Genomic DNA, 16214 nt, shown 5'->3' with positions numbered 1-16214 from the left:
GAAGCCAACGAGGGCAGTTAGGAAGGTCCTTACAGCGGTCACAGTGGCTAGGGGCTGTGGGCACCGAAAGGCAGACCAGAAGGTGTTACCCCACAGTGAGGAACAAGACCAACGGACAGGCGACGCACCAAACGTGGCGTGAGGCCAGGGCGTAGGGGTGGCGGAGCCCCGCGAGTGACTGCCGGGTGAGTCCTGTCAACCGACTCCTCCTACTGAGGAACAGTAAGTCGTGGCAGGCGAGAGCGGGGTTGGTGACATGGGAAGAAGAGAGCTACTCTGGCACAGACGCCACCCCAGGAGGTGTTTGACATCCACCCTATCATTCGAGAGGGGTTATTTGAAACCCAGCGGTCACACTCACAGAATGTAGTGATACAAGCTCACAGTGACAATAATCTGTACTTGGGACTCCAAAGATAAAACATGTTGATGAAGCAATGCTAGATCTAATTCTAGTTTCTTGGCCCTGTAGAAAAGCCTTGGTTGGATCTTTCCCCATGCAAAATATATATATTACTACTTTTACAGCTTTAGTAAACTATGTCAGAGCTATGGGTCTTCTTTATAAACTTAGAGGTAAGGATGAGTATGTGAAAGAGCCACCATAGTCAAGAAGTGCCATCAGCTAGGTAAGACTATAGGTATGTAGTGTGGACATACCGGATCAGCTTTAAATTACTTAGCTCAAGCAGGGCAGCAGTCAAGCTGAAAAGCATAAAGCTCAGTTCAGGCTAATTTACCACTAGCTTCTCTTCCTGTAAAGTAAGTACATGCTACATTTTTACTGCACAGCTAAAGTAATGTTACTTATTTACACCCAACTTATCTCTAATTAGTCTAGCTTAAGCAAGTCTCCCCTCACTGTAAAACACAAAATGCAGACAGAGTAGAAAATGTACTAACCCAAACTGTCTGTGTCACGAGCAGTGAGCCAAATGGAAATAAAAGCACCATCATGCACAAGATCAGGGTTTGGGCATGAGTATGAAACTTTAGTTAGAAAAAAATGAAAAATCACAACTTGGGTTAACTCCATATTGAAAACAAGCCTTATAATGTGCTTAAGTTAATTTAGTCAAAGAAATTGTTGAAATCTGGCATGGACAATGAGAAACAGAAGCCTGTTTAGTTTATGGAAGGACAGAACTGAAAACCAGTCACGGACTAAACTTGGTTGCCTCAAGTACAGGCAAAAGAGAGTTTGCAGCACCCACAATGCTCAGCCATGACAGGAAATAGAAAAAGATTATTTATTCACTCTTCCTGGTTAAGTGTATACTAACATTTCAGAGTGAAATTCTGCAATGCCTCTAACGCTTTAAATATTTAGTGCCCATTTGGTCTATATAAACAAATGTAATTACTATACATTGTACAGGTCAATCTGGTAATGTTTTTATGAAGTTTAGGCTTCTTTGCTAACATATGCTCTTGGATAACAGAGGCTCCAGCTAGAAAAGAATTCAGAAGAAGCCAAACTGCCACTTCTATTCATATTGATTAGCATCCTATCTTATTTAAATATGACTACTTGTGAATATGACACTACCCAAAATGACTAAGGGTAGGGGCATCTGACCTTGTGCATCTAGAACATGCAGGGGACAAAAAGACTGGAGACCCAGCAAATAACACATTTTATGACATATTAGGTCACTGAAAGTTGTATTCAGAGGCGTACAATAGATCATGCATATTCAAAGGGTCATGCTCCAGTTGTGGACACATGCTCTAAATAGATTCCATTTCCTCTTTAACACTTGTTAGTGGGCCTTCATCATTGTTATGCATTTTCTGACTTTTTTTTTTTGTAGATACAAAAAGGTGTTTGCTATTTGGAATTCCACAGGATTTTGCTTCTTTTTAAACAAATGACAAGAAAATTTTGTTCACAGGAGTTTTATTTTGCTCTCAGATTGTCAGGGGTCAGCTGCTGTTTTTAAAGCTGACTGCTTCTGTTTGGTAAAAATGCCTGAAGTATCAAGTAGATATTTTTATTGTACATTCTTAGAAATTCAAATCTGCTTTACATAAAAATCAGCTGAAGTACAAAAAGGGCAGAAATTACATCGGTCAGTAAGGTACTCAGACAGAAGCTATACAGGTAAACTTTTGGAAAGAGATCCACACTCACCAACAAAAAACTAAGCAAGTTTGTTTCCCTAAAAATTTCACATGGGAGAGTTAGCCTGAGATCTATCAATTAAAAACCTTGTAAAAGGAGTCTGTAGTAGAAAATAATTTACCTGAGAATTTCCATCTCTTAAGACTTGATACTCAAAATAAATGTCTCAAGTAACATCAGGTGTAATAGCTGACATGCAATCTAGCAAGGCCAGAAGCAGGACAGATGGCAGTGTAAGTTTTATAAATTCTTGTCAAAGAAACATACTGTTACTTTCAAAAGAGCTTCACTTAGTTGCCACTCCACAAAGAGCAAGGAGTTTCTGGGCCAACAGCTCCAAGATGAACTCATCCTACCCAAACCCACAAAGAAAACTGTACAACTTGCTTCTGACAGAAACAACTTCTCCCTATTGAGAGGGGTTTTAGTGGCAGATTCTGCAATAAAAGCAAACCAAGAAGCTTAGAGCTGCACTACAGGAGAACAGGTAATGTTAAGGCAGTTGTCTCTATCAGACCTCAGACTGTCCAAGCATTTGTAAATGAAAAAGGAGACGGGGGACTAGTTTCAGATTACGTTAATGGGCTTTAATAACTGTAAATAAAGTACGATTACTCTGGTTCTTTCTCCTTAAGTGCTCCTTCACACTGAATATATGAAGCACAACCCTAAAAGAAGAGCTTGAAATATTATATAAAAGGAGAAGATGTAGAATGAGGTGTTGGAAAAATCTACACCACTCTGTCAGAAAGAGTTTCCATTTTTCTCTAAAAGAATTTCAAGCAAGTTGCTGCACTTCCCCTTCTGAGTTATTACACCAGATAAAAGGATGGATTAAAGAAAAAAAAATCAACCTTTTTTTTAAAAGAGTAAATAAACCCCCCCAAAACAATTTTTTAATTTAAATCATATTTTTCTATTTAATCCTATTTTTCTATTGAATCATATTTTTCTAAAAAAAACCAAACCTATATAAAGATGGTTTAAATTTAAGATATATTAAAGCTCAAAAGATATCATCATAGAATAGGGATTATAACTTCTAATTGTATTAGAATTTTATACCATAGAATATTATATATTACTATTTGAGACAATTTATTCATGTAACCTTTTTTAAAAAGTGTTATAAATATATCACAACAGGCCATGGACTATATTAGGGGCCCAATCTTATGGGGTTCCCAGAGGCTCCTTCATAAAGAGTAAAGAATGGGACTCAGTGCGTGGTCTAGAAGATCCCATTAAGCATCTCTGTGATCCTTATTTTCTCTTCTCAAACCATGGATTTGTCTCTCCAGAAATAACATCCTTGTTAACAGCAGTATATGGAGATGAGAAATAACAGACCTGATGACCTACTCATTAGCCCTATTGTCTCTTTGCAAGTTTCTGTACACAAAGCCAAGCCCTTACCTCTCTGTAAAAGTGCAGTTTCACTTTGGGGGGGGGGGGTCGATCTGGGCAAGGAGGAGGAATCTGGAGATAAATGCAAGGAGGGAGGGGCAGTAAAAACAAAAAAGAGAAACATTTTCAGCAGAATATTCCAGAAGTCTTGAGGGATAAAGTTTCTGAGGATAGGCTCACAATGATTTGAGATCTAGAGAGGGAATGGTATGCAAGAAGGAAAAACCTATCATAGCAGCAGGGTTGCCAGGCCATAAAACAGAGAAGAAATCAAAGATGAGAAGAAATCTAGAAGAAAGTCCCAGGCTAAAAACCATATGGCTGCAGCACTCATGAATAATATGCATTACGGTTATATCAAAAAAGAATGCACATTTTGTGAAAACAATGATTAAATCAAGACTTCCTGGCCAGAAATTTAAATTGATTTGATGTCAGATAAACACTGGATTACAGGAGAGTAGGGCTGGAAGGGACCTCACAGTCATGAAATCCAGCCCCTTGCTTAAGGCATGATCATCCCCGACTAAAGCCATCCCCACTAAGTGTCTGTCCAACCTGCCCTTGAAAGTTTCTAAGGATGGAGATTCCACAACTTCTCTAGGTAACCTGTTTCAGTGCTTGACCACCTTCATAGTCAGAAAGTTCCTCCTAATCTCCAGCCTAAGTTTCCTCTGCTGAAGCTCGAGTCTATTACTCCTAGTTCTGTCCCCTATGGCAAAAGAGAAACGTCTATCTTCATCCTCTCTGTAAATCACCTTTCAAGTATTTGAAGATGATTATCAAATCTCTCCCCTCCCCCAGTCTTCTCTTCTCCAGGCTAAACAACCTAGGTCTTTCAGCCTTTCCCTGCAAGTCTCATCATCTCCCAGGCCCCTGATCATTTTTGTTGCTCTGTACTGCACTCTTTCCAAACTGTCCACATCCTTGTAACATGCAAAAGAACAGTTCTGGGCTTGGAACAGCACAATACTTTACTTGTGCACCACAAGTTATAAGAAGGTTCTACAGTTATGAGTGCACAAAGGCACTGAGCTCAAATTTTACCTTCAAGGACACCTGTTTAAACTGGTCTGCCTTTTCAGGGTGCACAGGCGTAACTGACTGGAACTAAGTAAACAATTGGGTTTATGTAGGAGGGTGAGAAGCATCCAGCACTGTCACTTGGGTATCTACAGTCTCTCATGCAAGCAGTAGAAAAAGCAAAAATACTGTTGCTCAAGTCAACAAATAAAACCACACACAGGGAAGAGATCTTTACATGGCCACTTTTAAGAGCAGAACTACCATTTAACACACAGGAATTTAGGTGTCTTCATGATTGTCTATATGGATAAAGTAAGAGTTCAAACTCTTTAATGGCCTACTGGAAGAAGTCATCCTAGGATACTACAAATAAATGTGTACTTTATTGAAGAAGTGATCCAGTTGGCTGGTTTTACTATTGAGGGAAAAAGTAGAAAAAAAATATTTGTTTGGTTTTGGTAAACTTTCATCCATTGATAGAATTTTTTTAGCTCAGGCAAGGAAACATTTGTAAAAAGCACAGCTACACATCTTAGCCATACAAACTAAATTTCTTCATATGAACTGGAAAAATCACTGCAATGGAGTTAACTAGAGAAAGATTAGAGAAGTCTGAAATGACAACTGTTAAACTTCAAAGTCCTCTGAACCATTTTTACCTAATATTCAGCTAAATTTTAAAACTATTCAATATTAGTGTTATAAAATACTTAAAAGGGAAATACCCATTTCTCTTGCACACAATAAGGTTTCAAGGTGTTTTCCCCCCTAAAACCTCCCAGAGAAGCAAATATTTTTTCCTGTTAGGTCCATAAAAAAAATCAGGCCTGTTTTGAATTTGGTTGACACTGCTGCAACATCAGTAAAAACCATCAAAAATTAATTTTTTTTTGTTATTTGTTTTTATAGTTCTGGGTAGATAAAGTAGCTACACAATACAATAAAACTTATGCACTGACAGTAAGTCTATCGTGTACAAAGCATCACTAAGACTCTTTGCACTTAGTTCTGTAAACTTAAGCTGTTTGTTTTTAAAATGTAAAATGTGCACACAGTATGTGAAACTCAAACTTGCGAACCCTACTTATTGCTCTTGTGAGACTGATGCGTCACACTTTGTGTCCAGTTAAACCAAGGAAGTTGGAAAGAACTACCATGAGCAATAAATCAGTTTGAAAAACAGGCCACTTCATTGTTCGTATCACATTTTCGAAACACAACAGCAGTCTCGTTCTGCCAAACAAGCTACCTCAGCAGAGGCTAGAATAAGTTATACAGGTGGTACATTTAGGGTATAACACATGTATACATATACTTTTACACATAATGAGCTGTTACATATCCCCATGATACTGTAGCAATACAAGTTAGCTAACTGTTGCAACTTCAACCCCAGAAAAGTAGTTAAAACTGAAATGATTTTGGTCCTCTTTTATTGCTAAATAGTCATGGGGATTAAACAGTTCCATTTATGATTTCAGGGAGCGGCCTGTAATATTTGATCCTTGAGGCTCCCAATACAGCAAGGATGTCCGTTTCTTCTGATGCTCTAAATAGGAGCGCAATCCACGTCCATCTTCTAACAAAATGACTTCTGCTTTCAGCTGTTAAGAGGATCAATTTCTGTGAGTGAAGAGACAACTGGTATTTAACTCTGAATGATGAAGTTGTTGCCAGGGCTGCCACTAAAGTTCCACAGTTTGGGTCTAGTTCCCAGCCAAAAAACAAACAAACAAAAAACCCATCCACTGTAGTCACAAGCATCTCCCTGTCAGATTCCATTGCTCCAACAGGGGGGCTCTAGCTGGGCTACATACAGACAGTCAAAGAGCCTGAGGCTGAATTAATTCAGTCTTTTCAGGTTAGTCTGCAGAGATTAAACTGAGCAACAACTGAACAAATATTGACTTTTGGTTCAGGAAATGCAGCCACATGCCTGCAGTGGCTCAAGCCAGAATCCGGGGGGGGGCAAGAGCACAGGTGTTCACTTCTTCCTGCTGCCCCTGAGGTCTCTGGGATGTGCAGTCCAGAAACACAGCAGCAGGACTCTGCAGGTTGCTCATCACTTCCTCTTCCTGTTTCCAGGTGCCTCTGGGATTTGTAGTCCAGTCACAGCTTGCAGTAAGTTTTTAGCAGGCCAGGGGCAGCTCTGTACTCAGGAGAAGGGAAGTTTAACCCTCCCTCCCTAGCACCAGATCCCACTCAGGGTTTGCTTGGGTAGGAGGCAGTCCCTGCCTCCCTACTTATGCCCCTATCCCCTCTCTGCTGGAGCTCTGGGCCAGAAAGCATGCTGGGGAACTGTGATTTAAACTTGAACCAGGAAGGGGCCTGGGACAGAAGTTTCATAAACCAGTTTGACCCAAATCAATCAAGTCTAATACTACATTTAACCAGGTTTATCTTAAACCAGTTCCAGCTACTTTGAAACTGGTTTTTGTGCACTGAACTTATGTTCTGTTACAGGTTTAAACCAGTTTCCGATCACTTATATTAGTTTGTGTGCAACTTCTGTCCTTAGCCCTGGAGGCTTGAAATCATGGGAAAAAGGATCCTTAGTGCTTAGGACTAAATCCATGCAGACCTTTGAATAGAACCCCGTTTCTAATAAAGAGTCAGCACAGAGGAAGTCTGTGGCCTACAGAAGGGGGCCAGATCACAAATTCTAGCCTACAGAGGCAAAAGACTGCCAAACCCTGATCTAGAGGGTAATCTTACCCCCAAGAACAGGGTGCATCACAACCTCCTCTCTCAGCCAGATCTCTGCAACTTAGCTGGTTCCACTTACAGAAGTAAGACTTCTAAATCAAGCAGGAACAGCTTAGCCTGAAGTCTAAAGCAATTTTAGGTCTGACTAACCACTTACGGGTGGGCCTATACTCTGAAATTAGTCCAAATCAAAATCACCTGAATTAAACCTCATCATAGTAAATATACACAGCACATTCAAAGGGAAAACAAATCAGTAGCATACACTGGCACAAATACATAAGGAAACAAATGGCAAGTTACTGACAAGGGTATGACCATCCTGACAGCCCATTGGATCTATGGCAGATAATGGTGGAAATGGCAACATACTAAACTACCTCCTCCCAAAAGATGAAATAATTTCCTTTACAATCAAAATATATACACTGAAGTAGAAGAAATGGCGGGGGAAAGTAGTACATGCCCTGATCTCTCTCTTGCCACTGCCACCAAGAATAAGCTTCAAATTTAAATTTCTTTTTAGGGTATAGATGTTATGTTACATTTGGAAACATGCCACCCACCCTGCACATGTGTTATCCAAAGGTCATACTGTCAGAAATATTTAATGCTTTTATTCATTTTCTGAACCATAAATGTTTGTTATAACATGGTAAAAAATTGCCATATAGTTTTCCTTCTGATTTAAGTGCTCTCTCCCCAATAACTGATTATGCATAAAAGGAGTTCATGTTAAGCTCTACAGAGCTTAAACTCTGTAAGCTTTTTTCCACTAAGAAGCAAATTTTTATGCAAATTCCTTAACTGCAAATACAGTATAGGGTTAATAAGAGTCTGAGTAGCTCCAATATGCAAAACTGCATGTAAATATCTGAAAGAGTTTAACCTGGCAACATAGCCTCTCACAGCACCTTTTTATTTTGTGCATACTGCAGTCTTTTTCATATCCACAACATCTGAATTCTTCACAATACAAAATGCAAAGTGAGCCAGGTTATTATGCAAATTTTACTAAAAAATGCTTTGAGAAATGCATCAAATAAAAAAAAATACAGAAGGTCATATTTGTATAAAAGGAATGAATGTTTGCATATGAATGTAACTTTGCATGCTATGCATCAGATAGAAACAATTTGAAAGGGTGGTACTTGTCAAACTAAATCCTTCCATGACAGCATGGGTATTCTGAAATCAAGAGCTAAGGTTCTTTTCGTTTTTTTCATATACAAACCTTTTCGAAAGGAAGCTTCTGTCATACTATCTCCTGAGGTCCTTCTGAGCCAGCCACCTTCAATTTTCTGTCTTTGAAAGAACTACTGCACAACTCTCTACACAACATCACATGGGAGAACACAGCAAGGGAACACCTCAATAGTAAAGTTTCATACAAGTTTCGGAGTTGAGGAAACTTCCTGAATCATTATGCAACAATAAGCAGCAACCAAAATATCAGCGATATTAAGATTAAGTGGGCTCTGGATAACACTTCTCAGTAAAATTAAATCTATGTACAAAGGGTGGTTCAAGGGCCAATATTGTTATTATTTTATATTTAGAGTCATTAGGTGTAAATGTACAAAGAAAATGATCTTCCTTTCCTCCTGCAATTTATTGTCTATGAAATCATAAAATCAGGGAAAGGACAGAAAAACACGAGCAGGAATGAGAATGAGAACCACAGTATTTTCAAATACCAGAACAACCTCCCTGAAGCTTCAGCTATCCTGCAACTGCAAAAAAACTGTGGCTACATTTTCAATTAGCTTTGGATACAAAGAGGACATGCAGCAAGATCACAGACCTTGGGGGGGAAAGATTTACAGAACTGGTACCAGTTCGTATATTTGCCACTGTCCATTTTTGTTCTCTACCTCATAAGAATGCCATTACCTGCCAGTGCTATTAAATTAATATAAAAAAGCAAGAAGCTGTGTGACAGTCTTGAGGTGAAAAATAAGTTCCATATACAAACTGCTAAATCAATGAAATCTAAAGGGGCATAATTTAGAGATTGATATAAAAATCATTTAGAACAACTTGGAGAAATTCACCTCAAATATGTCTACAGATATTTTTTCAATTAAAAACACGATTCATGTTCTGTTAAGCAGTCTTTACATATTTCAAATTCACCTTACACTTGTCTGCTTCCTTAGTATGAAAGTTCTGTCATTACTGACGTTTGTGTTATGTATGCAGCGCTATGAAGTTATAAATAACGCAAGATGCAAGCATATCACTGTTTACAAAATGATGACCTACTTTAGTCACTGGTGTGAAAATCAAAAAAAAAATATATGTGAAGTATAGTAAGGTGAAGTTTCAGTACAAAAGCTAATACTGGCCTCTGGAAAAATGCATTAAACTGTAAAGTTCCTAAGCAAAAGCTGATACTTGGCTGTCCTGTAACCTATGGCTCAGAGGCTCTCCTTCCTTATATGTCATTTCTTATTGCATTTCAGAGCTGCTATTGTCAGAACCAGACCATCTTATTCTTTAATGATTTTCCTTATGTTAACATAGCAAAGTCACAAAACAGGCTGTAGATGAGTAAAATTAAATTGTAGTGTGCTAAACACACATGCAGCATACAGGCAAAAAAGCCTGGTCTTACTATAATTTGAAATGGACATAAACAGCACTTATTTTACTTTAGCATCCTTGCTATATGTTCACCTACCTGCTTGCTGCGTTTGTTGTGTGAGATACGTCCTCCCCCTCTATGGGCATTCTTTTTGTTTCACTTCCATTTTGTTTGGGGTTGTTTGTTTGTTTTTTTAAGTGCAACAGCTTGCAAAAAATGTTGGCCAATATATAACATATGCTTATTCCTATGGCAGATCTAAAACAGCTTCCTAGTATTCCATTCCACAAGTTCAAATCAATAGGCTTTCCACTTTCAAAATGGTCATTATACATCACCCAACAAAATAAAAATCAATAAATAAATAATAATAAAAAAAGAGCAAAAAATGTCCACATAACCAAATTCCTGGAACACTATAAACTTAGCACAGAAGCAACTTTCCCCCAGAAACTCTAAGAAACGGAATGGGTTGTTGACAAGATTACTGTAGCCAAAATGTTAGAAGTCCATTTTACAGTTCACTATTCGTACTGTCAGCTCAGTGCTGAACACAGAGGAAATAGCTCAGCTGTAAAAGAAGACTAAACATCCCATGCATACCAATCCTTGCTCCTGAGCTAAACTTGTGGTCTTTTCCGCCTGGTACTGACTTGTACCATATGGATATACACATATGGTCTTTAAGGCTAGGGACAGAGATTCAAAAACCCCTGAGTCTGAATTGATTCAACCTTTGCAAGTTAGTCTAACCTGGCTAGGCTGAACCGGTTTCCAACCATACAGATAATCCCTCTGGACTGAGAAAATTCAGGCATGTGCCTGCAGTGGCTCAGGCTAGAAGCCGAGGGGTGCTCGAGCAACCCTCCCTTCCCTTGCAGAGCTGAGCTGAAGAGGGTATGGCCAGGTCCCAGCAGGAGGCTCTGATTAAGGAGGGGTGTAAACCCCCAGACTACCTGCAGTCCCAGGCTTTTCCAAGCTTGCTGCTCAAGGGGCTGGAGTGTTGCCAGCCCGTAGCTCCCAGCTAACACTGAGGCAAAGGAGGAGTGGGCAGTGCATGCATGTGTTGATGATATGGAGCTTTTCAATCTCCCTCCTTGCTTCTGTATACTGTCTGCAGGGTGGGGTAGGGGGTGCTGATAACAGTATCACCCCATCTCAGTGTTTAAATCGCCCCATTAAGAAAAACAGAGGGACATTGCCAGCTACCTGTTGATTCAGCATAGACCCAGAATGCGGTCTGCTAGCTAATACACAGATACCTTCTCCGCAAGGCAGAGGAGAGGGGGGAATTCCTGCTTAGCAGGGAGTGGTGAGGTGGAGTAGGGGAGCAAACAACTCTTAAACAGCTTGTCCAAGTAAGGAGATTAAGCTACCTGTTGAATAGCTCCAAAAAGCCCATCCGCTTTGGTCGTCTGCCATAGCACAGACTGTAGCCAGCACGTGGTCTGTTAGCTAATTCTGAGGTGTCTGTGAGGGACAGGGGGAATGCCTGCTTAGCACAGAGTGGGGAGGGGAAGGGGGAGCAAAAGCCAGGCAGATGCTTGCAGAGACTGCGGAGCTCTAATGAGGCGGCAGATGGGAGGGGCCAGCCCTGCTGTGGAACAGAGAGTCCCACCCAGTCAGAGGGAATGCTGTGATGTTGGGGGAGTCTGATTTATCTTAAACCAGCAAGGGGTCCGGGACAGACATTATATAAACTGGTTCAACCCAAATCAGTTATATCTGATACTACATTCAACCAGGTTTATCTCAAACTGGTTCCAGCCATTTTCAAACTGGTTTATGTGCACTGAACATCTGTTCTGTTTCCAAGTTTAAACCAGTTTCTGATCACTTAAACCAGTTTACCTGTAATGTCTGTCCCTAGCCTAAAAGGCAGCCTCCAATGAATAGCCAATGTTCCAGTCTTGCAACAGTATCTATTAATGGATCTTACTGCTTTCCTAAGTTCAAGATCTAGGTATCTCTTGTGTGCTGGTATTGCAGCAGGACAGAAATTTTGAGGTAACATTGCAAAAAGCAGCTGTCAGATTGAAATGCTTCATAAAATCATATTTAATTTCACTGCTCCTGCCTTTGTTCAAGGTAATTTGCATCATCACAGAGCCTCACAACAGAACTGTGAGACCTTACCAGCTAAGAAATGCCTGCCCAGAGGAGTATTCCAACTACTGACTCCTCTGTGAAATCCTCTGAAATACAAACTTTCATTTCTACCCAGAAGAGCTTTTACGATCTTGTCTCCAATGCCTGGTGAAGGGTGTTTGTGCCTGAAAGCTCGCAATAAAAGACATTTTTTTTTTTGCAAAAATCTAGTTGGTCTATAAAGATAAATTGTGACTCTCAGTAAAGGTGATATTTCACTTAAACTTCATTTAAAAAGAGAACAGGTTCTGATCTATGTCAAACCCCACTATTTATTTTTTTAATTTTGTATCCCTTACCCTTAAAAAAAGTTTGTTAAAATGGAGGAATTTCAATTTTAAATTTTCTTTCATGGGGAATTTTGAAGCTGCTTTCATTCGCAACCGAAACAATACATTTTAATATATGGAAATCCTCCACAAAAATGGAATTTCTGTTCTCCATAAATCTTTATTCAATATATTATCAACCACTTCTTAAATCTTTTTATCTGTACATAAGTATTAATTAAGAATAAATATTTCACTCCTTAGAATAAAGGCTTTCCTCTAACTAAATTTAACATTTCACATAACATTACCAAATGTTTCATAATTTGTTCAGTAAAATGGCTAAAATATATAAAATAAGGATAGACTCTGGTTGTGACACATTTAGAAAACTAAAAAAAAAATTAAAAGTAGACCACTTTCAAGTGGCATACATGGTAAAATGGATTTCTTTGAATTTTACAAATGATAGCTTCTGTCTAGATAGAATAATGTAAGAATGGTTATGTATATTGTAACAATACCATTCATACCGTGATGGCTAAGATTCTGTTAGTATTTATTCCAATGCACATTTGGTACAGACTTGGTGCTAGCAAAAAAGGAAATTTAGAAGACTGGTGATCTTCAGAAGGCAATTAAAAATGCTTCATTTTAAAAAGTACTTTTTTTTTTAACATGAACATCAAGAGTAAGAGTACAGGTACTTATGGATAGGGAGTTTGCTGCAGACACTATACAGAAGCAAGGAGGGAGATTAAAAAGCTCCATATCATCAACAGATGCTACTGCACACTCCTCCTTTGTGTCCACTTCTGGGTGCCACACTTCCAACAAGGACATGCTAAAGCTCAAGAGGGTCCAGGGAAGGGCCACCCATAGGACCAGAGACTTGTATGGCAAGCCATACGAGGAGAGGCTGAAGGATCTCGGACTCTTCAGCCTAAAGAAAAGAAGCCCAAGAGGGGACCTGATTGCAGCTTACTGCTATATCAGAGGCATACATCATCGGCTCAGAGAATAACTGTTCACCAGGGTGCCCTGGGGGAAAACTAGAAACAATGGCCACAAACACCTGGAAGATAGTTTCACGCTGAACATTAGAAAAAACTTCTTCACAACCAGAGTGTCCAGACTATGGAATAAAACTCCACCCAGAGGTGATGCAATTATCTACCCTAATGAATTAAGAGAAGACTGGATGGTCACCTGGCCACAGATGTCTTTACTGCTCATGCAAAGGGCTGGACCTGATGATCCTTCAGGGTCCCTTCCAGCCCTATGATTCTATTTAGATGCTCAAGATGAAAATAACTAAAATTCATGAAGAATTGTATTAAAACAGCACATTTTATTAAAACTTTAAAGAGACAATACAGCAGTGCCAACAAGCACAAAGCCTTGACGTGTATAAGAAATTTAAGTTTGTTATATTAGCTTATTCGGGAGCATGACTGAAATAAAAGTAACACTCTCATCAGCTAATAGTAACTATTGGAATATGTAAGTTTGTAAGTAAACAGTTTTTCAAAATTTGATATAGTTCTGTTTGCTAGTCTTGAGAATTCATTAGATACTGATAAGCAATTTAAGCAAACATACACCCCTTTATATCTTTATTTTTTTCTGTTAAAAATAGCACAATGATATTTTACTGCATTTGGATAGAAAACATTCCATTAAAATGCACAAAATTATAATCATAGAACTGTTTTTATTATTTGTATTAAACTATGATAAAACTCCCGAGATGAAATTTTATCAAAGCATTTTGCATTTAAACTAACAGACTTATCCAACAAATGAAGTAGTGACCATAGATGAATGAACTGAACATAGTATCATACCAGGTGATTCAGCGTTTCAGACCTAGCAAATCCCATTTTCTTGTTTTTCAAAGAAGGTGTTTCAGAAGCAAAAGTGAACAAAAAACTCAGGAAACCAAGGGTGTGGACAGATCTGAGGTGGGAGGAAGTAGGGTGGAACCCCCACCCCCTTCCAAACAAACAAACAGTGCTTTACTGAAAGAGGCATCACATCAATTTGACCCAGCTCCCCAGCATCTGTATAGATAAAAGCCCTGCTGAAGCTAATAACTGATTCAATCAACTATTAGATAAAAGCGCAAAAAAGCTCCAACGAAGAGCATGAGCTATACAGATGCTGGGCAAGTCGAGTCAAACTGATGCGATTCCTTTTCTGGGCATGCACTGTGCTTTGTGCAGGGGTCCACTGATCTGAAAGTAAACTGTTTGTTTGGCTTGGTTTTTCCCTCCATGTTTATATGCGGCCCAAGACCATCTGACTGAAGTGTGAAGATAAATTTCATTTTCAACAGAAGGGGGAAGAAAGGCAAATAATAATAGAGGGTTTTAAATACATAAGCTAATGACACAGAAAGACTTGTAGTCCTCTTGAAGCCATGATGTGCAAGTGAGGATTTGTTCAGTAATAGCTTTTATTGAACCTATTGCATTAGTAAAGAGAGCTGTTAGACAAGCATCTGGGCACAAAATGCCCTTCCTTAGATCACCTATTTCAGTTTTCCCCTCTTTCAATTTCCTCCTGTTAGCTGCAATAGAAGAACCACCACTGCTGCCAGTGGAGTAAAAGCACCAAATTTCTGAACATTTCCCTAGCGGGTGTTTTTCCCATTCTAGCTGCCTTGCTCCCATTGCACCCCGGTTTCACCAAGGTCCCTTGGCTTTATTAAATGACTCAGGAAAAGGACTCCCTCTCTAGTTTTCAAACAGCAACAAGTGTCTTCATTAAAGCTACTAGAACTTCCTTCCAGGGCCTGGGGGAAGACTATACACATTCTCAGAGTGAAACAGTAAGTATGACTAACCAACAATTGATTATGGACAGTCTTCTGTCAAACAGGAAACAATGTGCATGAAAAAAGTAACATTTTTTCTTACTTCATAATCCCATTATTCATGACACTATTATGCAAAGAAATGCATCTTGCAAAATTAGCAATGTTCTTTCAGTGTAAATCTGCAAAACTATGATAACAGCACTTCACAGATGTATTTTCAGCCTTCTGGTATGTACAAAATTACTACTGCTACTGTTCTGAAGACAAGCCATTTCTTTCCCTTTTTAAAAAAAGTAGTATATAGCATGCATCAAGGCAGGCCTCAATACATTAGCCATGCAAGTTCTGGAACAAATGCTGGGCAGGATATCCACCAATAGTAAGATTTGTTTCAGAAATTTAGAAAATGGGAAAGCATACCTCAGATGGATTTTAAATTAGATTTACCCGTTACACTGAAAAGAATAGCTGTAATTCACAACAGTTTTCCAATTAAGATAAAAATTCAGACCAGTTAAAGCCATGGCTACTGAGGAGCAAGCAGCACCAGGGCTCTAATAAGTAAATTCTAGACAACTAACCTAATAGGTCTGCTCCACATGTGTACTATTAAAAAGTCTTTTAAACTGGATAGTGACAGGCATTTACTAAATGCAGATGGTGGAGCTAACACAGATTTGAGTAAAAAGCATCCTTATATTACCCCTCCATTCTCCTCTCTAAAATAGCAGTAGCAAGTTAAAAACAAGACATATTAAGCAGACCAATCCTTGGAGTTAAATTAAAAAAGTACTTGCCACAAAGATGTTAGGCTACCCTGTATATGGCTGGAGATTCACATTCCCAATACTAGTTTTTCATATCAAAGCAAATCAGAAGTGTGCCCGATTGCATTATTAAAACAAACCAGTCGAGCAGCTGTGGTCACAGATGGCAGGGGGCAACAATTCTCCCATAATTACCATTTATTATTCTAGATGTTTTACCTCCGGAAAAAGATCACTCTTGTGTACAAGATATGAACCAACAATCTTAATGAGTCCTGAATGAAAAAGAATCCAGTAAGAGACTTCCTGCTCTTCAAATAAGTTAATTTCTCCCTTAGGCTGAGCTATAAGTGCACAA

General features: G+C 39.0%; 1 protein-coding gene across 3 annotated transcripts in view; it reads right to left on the bottom strand.

Moving 5' to 3' along the window:
• The window catches only part of CDKAL1 (CDK5 regulatory subunit associated protein 1 like 1), a 658258-nt gene that overhangs the window by 573978 nt on the left and 68066 nt on the right, over positions 1-16214 (bottom strand). The window lies entirely within an intron of this gene.

Source organism: Crocodylus porosus, unplaced genomic scaffold (assembly GCF_001723895.1).
Source record: "Crocodylus porosus isolate Cpor-Errol unplaced genomic scaffold, CroPor_comp1, whole genome shotgun sequence".
NCBI classification, from domain to species: Eukaryota; Metazoa; Chordata; order Crocodylia; family Crocodylidae; genus Crocodylus; species Crocodylus porosus.
This window is presented reverse-complemented; position numbering and strand designations above follow the sequence as displayed.